Below are 13930 nucleotides of genomic sequence, written 5' to 3' on the forward strand. Positions count from 1 at the left end.
CATTATTTTGTTTTAATTCTAAATAATACTAAATAAATCTCAAAACCAGATAAACGATATGCAAAAAAATTATTTATTCTATTGGAGTGAAAAACATACAATGTACAACTTACATTTAAAAATAAATTAGTATAGAAAAAAATAATTTTTAATAAAACTAATAATTAGTATTTCCTCCATTGGCCTGTATGCATGCCTGTAGGCAATTCGGCATGTTGCCTATTAACTGGTCGAGCTTGGTTTGCGGAATTCTCTCCCATTCTTCACGAGCAGCATCTTTTAGTTCTCGAAGTGTAATAGGGGGATTGTTTCGCTTCTTGATGCGTGTTTTGAGAATTTCCCAAGCATGTGCAATAACGTTCATGTCAAGGTAATTCGAAGGCCACTGTAATTTAGATATTCCTTCTTCTTTCAGAAAATTTGGTACTGCTGCCGTTCGATGAGGAGGTGCGTTGTCATGCATAAACAAAAGTTTATCAACTACTGCCCCTCGGAATAGACGTACGACAGGATTTAAAACTTCCTCGATGTACACAGCACCAGTGACTCTTCTCTCCAGAACCAGCAGTGGCGTCCGTGTACCACTCATAATACCACCCCAAACCATAACACTGCCACCTTCAAATGGGACACGCGGTTGGGCTGTTTCTAGTCGGGCTTGTCATTCTGAGGCCCTCCAAACCAGTGTTCTTCGCGAATTAGATACCAACCCAATTTTTGACTCATCAGAAAACATCACGTTATTTCAGCTAGGACCACGATGCACCATTTCTCTAGCCCATTGCAAGCTTACTATTTTGTGTTGGTAGGTTAGCTTAGGAACACGTAGCGGTCTTCTACAATACAAATTTACTGCATTTAGTCTGCGTGTTATTGTTTGCCGTGAAATATTCAGTCCTTGAAGCCTAGAAATTTCTCTGGATATACCACTTGTAGATTCCAGACGATTTCTACGAGCTATTAATGTTATTTGCCGGTCTTGTGCTGCTGTTGTACATCGACTTCTGCCACTTCTGGGACGATCCTTGACGTCATTTGTATCTTGGATTTTTTTTTTTAATTTTTGATACAGCACTCTGAGTAACATCAATAATATTGGCGATATAACTTGACTAAAGCACTGTTGTAACAAAGCAATTACTCTAGATCTGTCAAAATGAGATATCACGTTTCTAGACATTTTTAAACGGCTTCCTTCAAATTTAAACAAAGACTGAAATAATGTGTAAATACGCTAATCAGCTGACCAAAATCATACAAAAACGATTCAAATTTTTTATCATTTTGATTTAAAAACGGTCTAGAATGAATATCAACAACAATTTTAAAACCACCATAGGCGTAGATATATTATTTGTACGTATTCCAAACTTTTGGACATGTGTGTATATAAATATACATACATATATATATATATATATATATATATATATATATATATATATATATATATATATATATATATATATATATATATATATATATATATATATATATGATTTATGCAGGACCTCCCTGCCGTAAACCTTGCATGCTCATCTCTGATTTAATTTGGGACTGTTTTTTTAGTTTCTTTTTCAGTATTTTATATAAAAACTGCCCATATATATTATCATACCGTTGTCCCTGTAGTTTTTACATTTTTTTCTTATCTCCATATTTATCTATCGAAGTAATAGTATGTACTTTGGATAATTCCGGAATCCAAATAGTAATACTTAATTACTTTTTCTTATTAAAGTCCTCGTCCGCTAAAATAAAATGTTTCATTATGAGTGCGTTTGATAAATCACCCACATGAATACGTTTATATTTTATATGAATTGCAAATGAAGGAGAATTTCATTTTATCAGATACAACTTCTACAAGAATACAGCATATGACTGCAATGCTAAACTTATGGAATATTTTAACCTACGGCAGGCACAGTCATTAGTATTCCTTTAGTGTTTTAAATTGATCTAACTCAAGCAAATCTTAGAAACTTTTATTGAAAAGATCACAACTTTCTTAAAGGTATTTTTTACTTGAAATTAAATTAACTTACTTTATTTATTTTTAAAACATACACAAAATGGTCGTATAAGTTGATTAATTCTACTCTTGCATATTTCGCTCTTATAAAATTAGTTAAAATCGCAAAAGTTAAAATTTCTAAAACGAAAAATACGCCACAAGGGACCTAGTCTCAAAGTTTTTAAATATCTATCTCAACAAAGTAAACATTTTCATTCTAAAATTCACGAATGCAGAGTTATGCGAAAGTTTAAATCCATAAATACCTGTCGATTTTGTCAACATAATTAGTGAAATTTTTCGTTACCTAGCAAATTATTCTGTTTATTTATCAAATGCTAAATAAAAACATCAAAAATTAAAGTTTATTAATAAATTTGGGGTAAATTTATTAATAAGTTATGATGCTTTGGTAAGTATTTTTAACAATTTCGTGTACTATACTCTAGTCGTTAGAGACAAAAATACTACTAAACCTCTAAAAATCATACGAACAACCGAGTTTTGCTAAGAATGTCAATTTTGGGACCCCTAAAAAGAAGCAAAAGCGTTTACCATTTTTACCCTCGGGATTACATCTAAAAGCTTCCCTCGAAAAATATCGACTTACCAAGAATCTGTACGCCTTAAAAAATTGTTTTTTATAAAAAAAGGTAACTGGGACCATTTTAACCTTGCGTCGGGAGCGGCTGTTCAAATTGGTACAACACAAATGTTTTGTACCAGTATATGTGTCTTGTAAACAGTCGGGAAATGTCTTCACCAGTAGCTTCCTACGTCTCATTATTCTACAGATCGTGATCATTGAACAAATTCGAATGTAATTATAAGTTCGAATTGTTTCTAAATTTTCTTTGTTCGATTCTTCTCGATCGACTAAGATAAAATAAAATGTTAAAGTCGTGGAGTAAAATATAGTTTTATTGACCCCTACTGATTTATTACACTATGGTTGTTGAGGTAAAAATTTATAATAGACTGCCTCCCAAACGAGTCCGTAAGCTATATTTATAATGTAACAAAATTAATTTTGTAAATTTGTGACATTTATTAGTTTGGTACGTACTATTTTTTTATACTACTACTGTACTTTATTTATATGTGAAATTACATAATTATACTATCACTTACTTACACTTATTTCATAAACATCACTGATTCACTGCGACTGGTTGAAGATTTTTTAGTTCACACTCACACACACACACACATGTGATCAACCCTGCCCCTAAAGAACATGTGTATACCAGTGATACTTCGCTATTGAAGTGGTACCTATCTGACCCCCAGGCTTTTCCTCCACCCCTCCTCAACGTGTGACTTACGTGAGGAGGCTTATGATCTGAAAGTTACTTTGGGTGCCCTGGGTAATGGGACACCCTCTGTTTTATTGACTGTGGTTAAGCCACCTAACTGTAGGGGTAGCACACATGTCGGCTTTTTTCCCTATTTACTTTACTGACTCTATAGAAGTTACTCTAACTTGATATCGGGACTGGTGTCCCTAAAAGAAAAAGTGTGTCTTTCGAACGGAGAGCCACCAGCCTGGGCTAATGACTGTCCGAAAAAGAGTGTGTGCTCGTACACTCAGCCGCCGAATTGGCAAAATAAATTTTGTTCTCCTCGCCGGCTGAGCACCCGAGTAGGGTCCGGCCACCGAGCCCATGCATGCCGCACATGACCTCGGTGCTCGGAATTCGTGATAGGATCAGCATTCGATCTGCCTGAGGGACCTATGCCTGAAGTCTGGTATAAAAGGCCTGACGGGCCTTTTATACTTTTTAATTGAATTTTTTTTATGTTTTTATACGAAACAGCAGATGACTTTCGGTGTTTTAAAAAAGACATGGTTTTGTTTAGACAGTGAGCGATTTTTTTTGTTTTTTGTCTTAAAATACTACTACCAATCTAACTTATCGTTAGTTAATCTAACTTACAATAATCTAACTTACAATCGTTATAGTCTCGCCTCACTGTGACTGAATTACTACAACCATCCAAACTCATCCAACCAACCATCTCTTAATTGGTTGCAGCAATTCTGCCTCAGTTTTTTGGTGCTCACTCTCTTAAATACGTTGGTTTGATTTCTCTGTGGCTATCTCCTTTATTTTATTCTTCTACCCTATATACAATTAGTTGTTGTTACGGCCGTCTGTGCACCGTTTTTGTATTGATGTCGTAATCTGTCAACTCTCTTAGAATCCTGTTGGGGTGGTTTCTGAGACCGTTGAAGATATCATAGGCTCTTTCGTGTCCATAGTCCTTAGGATTTTTTTTCTGGTCAGTCTCTAAATACGTATTTTAGCGGTACGCATTTTGGTATATTTAATGCCTCTCTGATCATCCAGTTTTGGGCTATCTGGATTTTCTTCCTATTACTTTTGCATGTTTGAGATGTGTATATTTGCAGACGACATAATATTAATTGCGGAAACTGCAGAAAAACTGAAAAACAACTTAGAGAAATGGAACCTAGAAGCAAGCAAATACAACTTAAACGTAAACAAAGAGAAGACTCAAATAATGAAAATATCAAGGAAACAAGGGACGGAAGATCAAATAGAAGTAATGATAGACCAACAAAAATAATACAGACAAATTCATACAAATACTTAGGAATAGTAATCAACAACAAAGGAGACATCGAGGATGATCCTAACAACGGAATGGAAAACACAGGAAAACTATTCCAAGCACTAAATAGAGGATTCCTTAATAACAAAGAAATATCAACAAAGACCAAGATGACAATATACAAAACAATATATAGACCTACAGTGACATATGGAGCAGAAAATTGGATATTAAACAAAAGACATCAGAGCAGAATTCAGGCAACAGAGATGAAATACATCAGAAGAACGATAGGAGTAAAAAGAACTGATAGAATCAGAAATGAAGAAATAAGAGAAAGACTCAAAATCAAACCGAGAGAAAAAATTGGCATGGTTCGGGCATCTAACCCGGATGGACAATAATAGACAAGTAAAAAGAGTGTGGGACGCCAAACCAATAGGGAAGAACAGAAGAGGAAGACCCATTAAAGAATGGAACAGTGACATCTCGCAGATACTGCAAACTAAGGGTAAGACTTGGCAGGAATCAACACAGATGGCATCCAATAGGAAGGAATGGAGAAAGTTCGCTAAGAGCTAGGACACCTCAGAAGACTGTCAAATATTGTAATTTAATGAATTGTATTTTAAACGGCCCAACACCGAAAGGTACAAATGAAGGTACTGATGAAGTAAAAGTACTTTTGCATGTGTGTCCCCATGCGGCAGATGCATATGTTAGTGAGGGTAGTATTATGCTGTTAGATACTTTTTGGTTTGAGTCGAAGTTTGTTCTTTCTGCCTATTAGTGAGGAGAGTTGACTTCTTAGGGCTTTTGCTTTAGACTGCTTGTTTTACAGGTTCTGTGAAAGTAAGCTTTCTGTCTATTATCACTCCGAGGTATTTAGCCTCTTTTGTTCATTCTACAGGGGTGTTGGCTATGGTGATCTCCCTGTCCGGTCTACTTCTTCGGTGTCTGTACATGACGACTTGTTTCTTTTCGGGGTTCAGGGCAATTTTCAACTTTATGCACCATCTTTGTATGCGTACAAACTAACCAGTGATATGGAGTCTGTTGGAGTGTCAGCTGTGAATATAGTATATAAGTACGGAGATAGCACCGCTCCCTGAGGCACTCTAGCTTCTAGGGCTCCGAGCTGGGATAGGGTTGGTCCACTCCGAACTCTGAACCTTCTGTTCACTAGGTATGACGCAAGGAGACGTAATCGCCTCACTATAGCCTAGGTTGCTCATTTTATAGAGCAGACCTTGATGCCATACTCTATCAAAAGCTTTACTCACGTCGAGGAACGCCGTTGCTGTGTACAAATTTTCGTTAAAGCCTTTAGTGATAAATTCTGTCAGCCTTAGTACCTGCAGTTCGCAGGAGTGTTCGGTCCTAAATCCGAACTGAACCTCTGGAATAGATCCCAAAGCTTGAGATTCTTCATTGAGTCTGGTTAGGATGACTCTTTCTGCTATTTTGCTTACTGATGACAGTAAGCTAATAGGTCGATAGTTTTGTGGAAAAGTGCCGTTTTTTCCCGGTTTCGCTATCATTATAGCTATGAGCTTACTTCCATCTGTCCGGGAAGTATTTAATTTTAAGGATGATGTTTATGATGTTTGTGATATTATCCGGTCCTGGAGCTTTTTTTGGCATTTGACATCTTTATTAAGCCTTTGATCTCTTCAGGGGAGGTGTGTGTCAAACATATTCTTTCCTTTTTCCTTTTTAGTCTTCTGGCTGCGTATTCGACTTCTTCCGTGAAGTCTAAGTCTTCGTAGGGGTGGGAGTTGTTTCTACATGCTCTTTCAATTTCGTCTTTTAATACCTCCGCTTTGTCAGCTTTGGTATATACGATTCCATTTTGTCCGTGTAGTGACGGGATAAGTTTTTTATCTTTTCTTAATATTTTTGATAGCTTTCAGAACGCGGATTTATTTGGATTTAGTTCCTGGATATAGGTGTCCCAGCTTTCGTTGTTGTGATTTTGTAGTTGTTAACTTCTCTGTTTAGCTCGTTTTCAATCCTTTTGTCTTGTTGAGTTCTTGTGCGGTAGGCTCTTCTTATTCTTCTATTTTTTTCTCTAGTCAGGTCTTTTAATTCAGTACTTATGTCTCTGAATCTTCCTTTTTTTGTGGTCATTTTCTCTTCTTTTGAGCTGGCATCGATGGCATTTTTATTATGGTTTCTTCTAGTTTTGCTACGCTATCTTCTAGTTCTGTAATGTTGTTTATAGTGGGTATTGCACCGATGTTTTTGCTCACGATTCTTTTGAAGTTTGGCCAGCTGTTTTTTTTTTGTGGGGCTGCAATTATTTTATATCTATTGCCTTCATTTAATGACTTTATTTCATATTGTTGACCACGTTGTGAAGAATTGGAATATCGAGATGAGTGGGTGGAGACAACCCATTGTAGCATGTAGGGACCGTTGGGACAACTACGTATGTGTTGACTCTTGTTTCGAGATAGCCGCAGAGCAGTCTTCCGTTTCTATTGGTCACACGATCGTACCAATTTGGAGATCTCGCATTTAGGTCGCCTATAATGATTGTGGGTTCTTCTAAATCTAGGATGAGTCTCAGGTCTTAGTCGAAGATTGGGTGATTTGGCCTTACATATGCTGAGATGATTTTTAATTTCCCGTTTCCTGTGATTAGCCGGACTATCGTGGCTTCCATTGTGACCAAGCCATCAGGTGTTGGGATGGCGTGATATCCGATTTCTTTTCTGATCATGATGGCCGTACCCCCTGATTTTGCTCGATGATTTGTTCTATAGATATATCTTAAAAATTTAGTTTTCTTCCTCTCCAGTAGTTGGGTTTCCTGTACTGCTATGATATCGAGTTCCAGTCTGTTGAAAAATTCGTCCAGGAGATTGATTTTTTGATATAGTCCACCTGAGTTCCAAGACCCAATACAAAGATCCTCCGATTGGTGTGCTAACATATTTGTCCAATTCTACTAATTGTTGATTGTGTTGCTGTTGATTGGTCTGCCCTTTGGTTGTTGTTTAGGGTCAGTTTTCTTTTTTGGTGCCTTTGAGCAACCTCTGTAGTTCGCTGTATGTGCCTCTCCGCAGTGTGCACATTTAGGTTCAGTTTTACTGTCCTTACCACATTCGCTACTGATGTGGCTTTTTCCACACTTGACGCATTTAGCACCGCAGTGGCAGGCTTTGGAGCTGTGGTAGTATCCCTGGCAATTGTAGTATTAGATAGTCTCCTTTCTATTTTTTATCTGATCCTCTACATATATTCTCATGTAGCAGAGATCAGATATGTTTTTGATTTTGTGGTCTTCTTCCTCCTTGATGGTAACCATCCAGAACACAGGAAGTGGTTTTTTATCCTCCCTTCTAGAAATCATTTGGTAGCTTTAACTCCCTTGTTGGCAAGTTCGTCCATGATGGTTTTTGTGTCTGTGTTTGCAGTCCTTATATTACTCTTTGAATTTTTCCTGGTCTATAGGGTATGCTATGAAGTCCACACTGGGGGTGTGATTGTCCAGTAATCTTACCATTTCTAGGTAATCCTCTCTCGTTTTTGTCTGAATGACGATTGATAGCCGTAATTTTTCCAATTTGTTAACTGAGATGATCTTTTTGTCTGCAGCCTTTTTCAAAATTTTTTGGTGTTCGCTCAGCATTTTCAGTATGATCGCCGGTGGTTTTGGCCATCCTTCTGTTGTTGTTTCTGTCTATTTCGTTTCTTCGGTGGTTTTTTCTGCAGCTTTGCTAGTGCTCGGCTGTGCTTTCTTTTCTTGCCTTTTTGCTTGGCGTTGCTTTGTTGTTTTCCATTTCCTTTTCTTAGCGTTTTTGAATGATTTCAGTTTGCCTTTTGGCAACACTGATTTGGACCACTTCCTCTGTGCGAGGTTTGTTTGAGCCTTTTTTGACCAAGTATATTTGCCATTCGGCATTGTCAGTCTCCATGTCTTCTGTTATTTCTTTATTTTTTATTATTGGTATTATTTTAGTCTTTTCCTTTTCGGTTGCCTTTGTTTTTTTCTTTGTTTTTTCTTTTCAGTTGTCTTCATCCTTTCCTGCTTGGTTTCCTTAGTATCTTTTTTGGATTTTGACTTTGATTCCGTTTTTTCACCGGAATATCCGTCTTTTTTCCTTTTTCTGGTTTTGTTTCCTCCTTGTTGTTCTTAAAAGGCCAGAATTTTATCTGTTAGCCTCTTATTTTCTTGATCTTTTTCTTGGATGATACGTTGCAGCCCCTTCATCTGAAGTTTCATTTCCTCCATATTCTTGTAATGTTATTGTTGTAATATAATTGCTTTGCTTTTTGATTCCTCCTCCTTAGATTCAGAATCGGAGTGATTTCGCTTCCTTCTCGTGTCCTCTGTGTCCTTATCTCCATTTTCCATCGCATTGTCGGTTATAATAAATATTAATAACGGTTTGATCGGTATGATCGGTTAAGTTAATTAGGTTATTAGAAATAGTGACCTGGGGGGGGGGGGGGTGGATGACGGGATGCTGTCTTCTTCTGCTTCTTGCTCCGGCACCTGCGTGTCAGAGCTTGCGGGGGAGGGGATTTCGCCCATAGATGCCTTACGGCCGTGAACAGTAATTGTTCGAGAAATTTTAATATCTTTACTTAGACGACTCTGTTTTTTTACCACCGAGCTGGCCGCTGCAGGTGGGATTCTGGGTGCAGTCCCAGGGACCTACGCGGTTGTTCACTCTTTTTTTTTAGTTAGTTTAAGTTAAAAAATCTATATTTGTTTTAGGTCAGAAATACGCTTATAATGTGATTCACAGGACAATTTTGATGATGAAAAACTAGAGACACAGAATATAAAGTCGAACTTGACAGTGCCTTTAGGCACTGAAGATGATCTGATTAGATCGAAAACGTTATGCTGCTACTGTATAAATTTTGACGACACTTGTAAAAGTTTTAACTATATGTTTTTATATACCTAAATACAATGGTAAAGTGTTTTAACTTCTGTATGTACTTTTATAATACGTTTAAAATTTCAATTTTTTTATAATATATTTATTATAATTAGAGGGAAATATAATTAATTATTCTTTGAAACATTTGAACCTCATTAAAACGAGACTTCACAATACCGCCGATGCGTCGATTACCTCTATTTCGTTCCTTGTTATTCTGTTCCACGTCTGTCATTTCACAGCTTTGTAACTAAGATAAGAACATGATAGATCACGTTTTAACCATTTAGAACTATAGACATAAAATAAGACCGATATCACAGTCACAGTATATTTTGTTGTTATTCCCAGGTCGTGATTGTTATTTTCTAATCACAGCTATTAAATCACAGGGAAGTGATATTTAGCCCACCTCTAAATAATTCTAACCTGCCAGATTCTCATTAGATTTTAGCCTATGCCAATCCTATTACTGTGATAGCCATTTGTGGACTTTAAGGCTAATTAATATTCAAGGAGTAAACCAGGTATTTAGCTCCTTATTTATTTTCAGTTTGAAAAGCTTTTTGGCCGACTACGAAACTATACAAAAATTTATTTTTTACATTTTATAGTTTTACCAATTTTATGCTTTATATATTTATATTATCATTTACATATGTTACTTTAATAGTGTTGATATTTTCGTTCTATCTGAAGTTTAATTATGATTAAAGGTGAATAGAATTTTTTATTGTATGTTTCAGTTAATCAGTTTTTTATTGTATGACATACGGTTAATCAGTTCCAGAGAAAAATTCGAGTAAGTTAAAACCTTGTATATGTTAAATCTACTTTTTTTATAGTAAACTATATATATTTTTATTATTATTTGTGCTATTTTTATTTATATATGACATACTAAATACATTTTTATTTCATTTTGGCATTTTACTTTGGTCCTTCGATTTACTATTTCTTTTTGTATCATGTGTATTATACCTCTGTTTTTTCTAATTTAAAATATTTAAAAGTAGTGGAGCACAGTTTTCTTTTTTCTTTATTCTGTTTCTTTTCCTTTTTTTGTATTTTATGTATATCTTTTGCCTATTCCTTGCCTACACAAATAACTCCGCATATCATCTATAACGACTCAGTAACGATGCAACGAGTCAGAAAGTGTATTAGTGTCGTAGAGCTACTTCCTAGTAGTTTGGTTCACTGTGTAAATTTTCCGTCCAACATATAGGGCATTCCAGCGTTACAGTATAAGGCCTACATTAACATTTTTCTAAATTTCAAAATTTTTATAAATCATATTTTAATTTTTTTTGTTTAGTTTAAGAAAACGATTAATAATATTTATGCCGTACAAACAATTAAATAATAATTCACAATAAAAATGGTAATTTTTGCAGCATGTTGATTGTCATGACTGTTTAAAAATAGCAAGGCCTAAACATGGATCCAAATTTATTCTGCATTCGTTAACAATTTGTGGTTTACTCTAAAAACGCAATTAAATGAAAGTGTTGATTTATTTAAACGGTTGAATTATACTAACCTTCGAAACTCTGTAAAAATTTACATAAGTCACAGTCACAGTCACAATTTAAAAAACAAAATTAGTCAGTATAAATGTAAATCTAAAATTACGCTAAACCTAAGATTACAAGACAAATACAAATAGAAAATGAAAAATTACTAGCATATACTTAAAATAATGTCAACTACTAAAATATTCATCAACAGAATAAAACGTATTCTGCAATAAAAAATCTTTTAAAATTAATTTAAATATTTTCATATTCTTACATTTTTCTATTGGCTCGGGTAACTTATTATATATTGAAAAAGACAGTCAAGATTTGATTTCACGTCCAAAGTGTCTATGTATTTGTTTATACGTATTTCGCCCTAATAGGGCTCGTCAGAACAGATATTCATAGGCTTTCTCAACGTGAAAAATAAATCTTTTTTGTCTTTAGGAAGCAACAATAAAATGGCTTCGATATGGACGCAATAGCGACATCTGATAATAAATCCGTAAAATAGATTCGAAACACAATTCAGATTTCTTCTTTAATCTGAGCCTTCTAAAAATTGCAAGGCAAAACAGACGTTGATAAAGATGGTAATAGAGACATGGGGAATCTAAAATTTGCATTCCACGACATGTCTCCTCAACTAAGAAGAAATCCTTAGCGAATTGGTTTCTTGTACTCATACAGAGTAGATCCGAATAAAATGAAAAAGACAGTCAAGATTTTATTTCACGTCCAAAGTGTCTATGTATCTGTTTATACGTATTTCGCCCTAAAATTTCGTCTTTTTCATTTTATTCGGATCTACTCTGTATGAGTACAAGAAACCAATTCGCTAAAAATTTCTTCTTAGTTGAGGAGACATGTCGTGGAATGCAAATTTTAGATTCCCTCATGTCATTACCATCTTTATCAACGTCTGTTTTGCCTTGCGATTTTTAGAAGGCTCAGATTAAAGAAGAAATCTGAATTGTGTTTCGAAACTATTTTACGGATTTATTATCAGATGTCGCTATTGCGTCCATATCGAAGCCATTTTATTGTTGCTTCCTAAAGACAGAAAAGATTTATTTTTCACGTTGAGAAAGCCTATGAATACCTGTTCTGACGAGCCCTATTAGGGCGAAATACGTATAAACAGATACATAGACACTTTGGACGTGAAATCAAATCTTGACTGTCTTTTTTATTTTATTCGGATCTACTCTGTATGAGTACAAGAAACTAATTCGCTAAGGATTTCTTCTTAGTTAAGGAGACATGTCGTGGAATGCAAATTTTAGATTCCCTCATGTCATTACCATCTTTATCAACGTCTGTTTTGCCTTGCGATTTTTAGAAGGCTCAGATTAAAGAAGAAATCTGAATTGTGTTTCGAAACTATTTTACGGATTTATTATCAGATGTCGCTATTGCGTCCATATCGAAGCCATTTTATTGTTGCTTCTTAAAGACAGAAAATATTTATTTTTCACGTTGAGAAAGCCTCTGAATAGCTGTTCTCACGAGCCCTATTAGGGCGAAATACGTATAAAAGTTACGAATACGAATGCTGCGGTGTTATGTCTTTTCTACCCTGTTGTATGGAGTAGAGGCTTGGACACTAAAACAGTTGACCACAAAAAACATCGAAGCTTTCGAGATGTGGTGCTATAGGCGCATTCTCAGAATATCATGGATGGACTGCGTCACTAACACGCAAGTACTCCAAACTTTAGACAAAAGATGCGAAATTCTAAATGAGATAAAAACTAGAAAGATGGAATACTTGGGGCACATTGTGAGAGGTGAAAAGTACGAACTTTTAAGAAATATCATGCAGGGCAAAATTAAGGGCAAAAGAAGTGTGGGAAGAAGAAAAATATCGTGGCTTCGTAATCTACGTGAATGGTTCGGGTGTAGTTCGATTGAACTTTTTAGGCGCGCTGCTAACAAAGTCGCAGTGGCCATGATGATTTCCAATCTCCGATAGGAGTGGCACGAGAAGAAGAAGAAGACGTATAAACAGATACATAGACACTTTGGACGTGAAATCAAATCTTGACTGTCTTTTTCATTTTATTTGGATCTACTCTGTATGAGTACAAGCAACCAATTCGCTAAGGATTTCTTCTTAGTTGAGGAGACATGTCGTGGAATGCAAATTTTAGATTCCCCATGTCTCTATTAGCATGTTTATCAACGTCTGTTTTGCCTTGCAATTTTTAGAAGGCTCATATTAAAGAAGAAATCTGAATTGTGTTTCGAATCTATTTTACGGATTTATTATCAGATGTCGCTATTGCGTCCATATCGAAGCCATTTTATTGTTGCTTCCTAAAGACAAAAAAGATTTATTTTTCACGTTGAGAAAGCCTATGAATAGCTGTTCTGACGAGCCCTATTAGGGCGAAATACGTATAAACAAATACATAGAACTCAGGTCAACTACCTGATTTCTCCTTGACCTGAGTTCTCCAATCAACAGTCCCAGATAGTTTGAACCATGTTCTTTCAACCATCAGTTAATAGAGTACCGGCATGTAAGTAATGTTTATTTATTTGTTTATTTATTAATTCATTGCAGTTTAATAGACTATGTTATCAATTTGTGGGTCTTACCTTGTCTGCTTAAACATTTTATTCATTTATAAAGCCACAGACATGTAATATTGGCATAATTACTGTAATTTGTATAATTATATCATCTACCTATGGTTTATCATTATTAGACAACACCCTAATATGGGATTATTATTTTCAGCATTTTAACTTTGTATCGTGACCTGAAGATGCTTTGCATATTATAGAAAGCGAAACCGGTCGTCCGATTAGTTAAATTAAATTGATTGTGAGTAAGTCTAACTTATTATTTCTTTTACCTTTTTAAATATTTATTGTGCAATACATTTATTATATAACAGGAAAATACC

Source organism: Diabrotica undecimpunctata, chromosome 4 (genome assembly GCF_040954645.1).
Source record: "Diabrotica undecimpunctata isolate CICGRU chromosome 4, icDiaUnde3, whole genome shotgun sequence".
Lineage (NCBI taxonomy): Eukaryota > Metazoa > Arthropoda > Insecta > Coleoptera > Chrysomelidae > Diabrotica > Diabrotica undecimpunctata.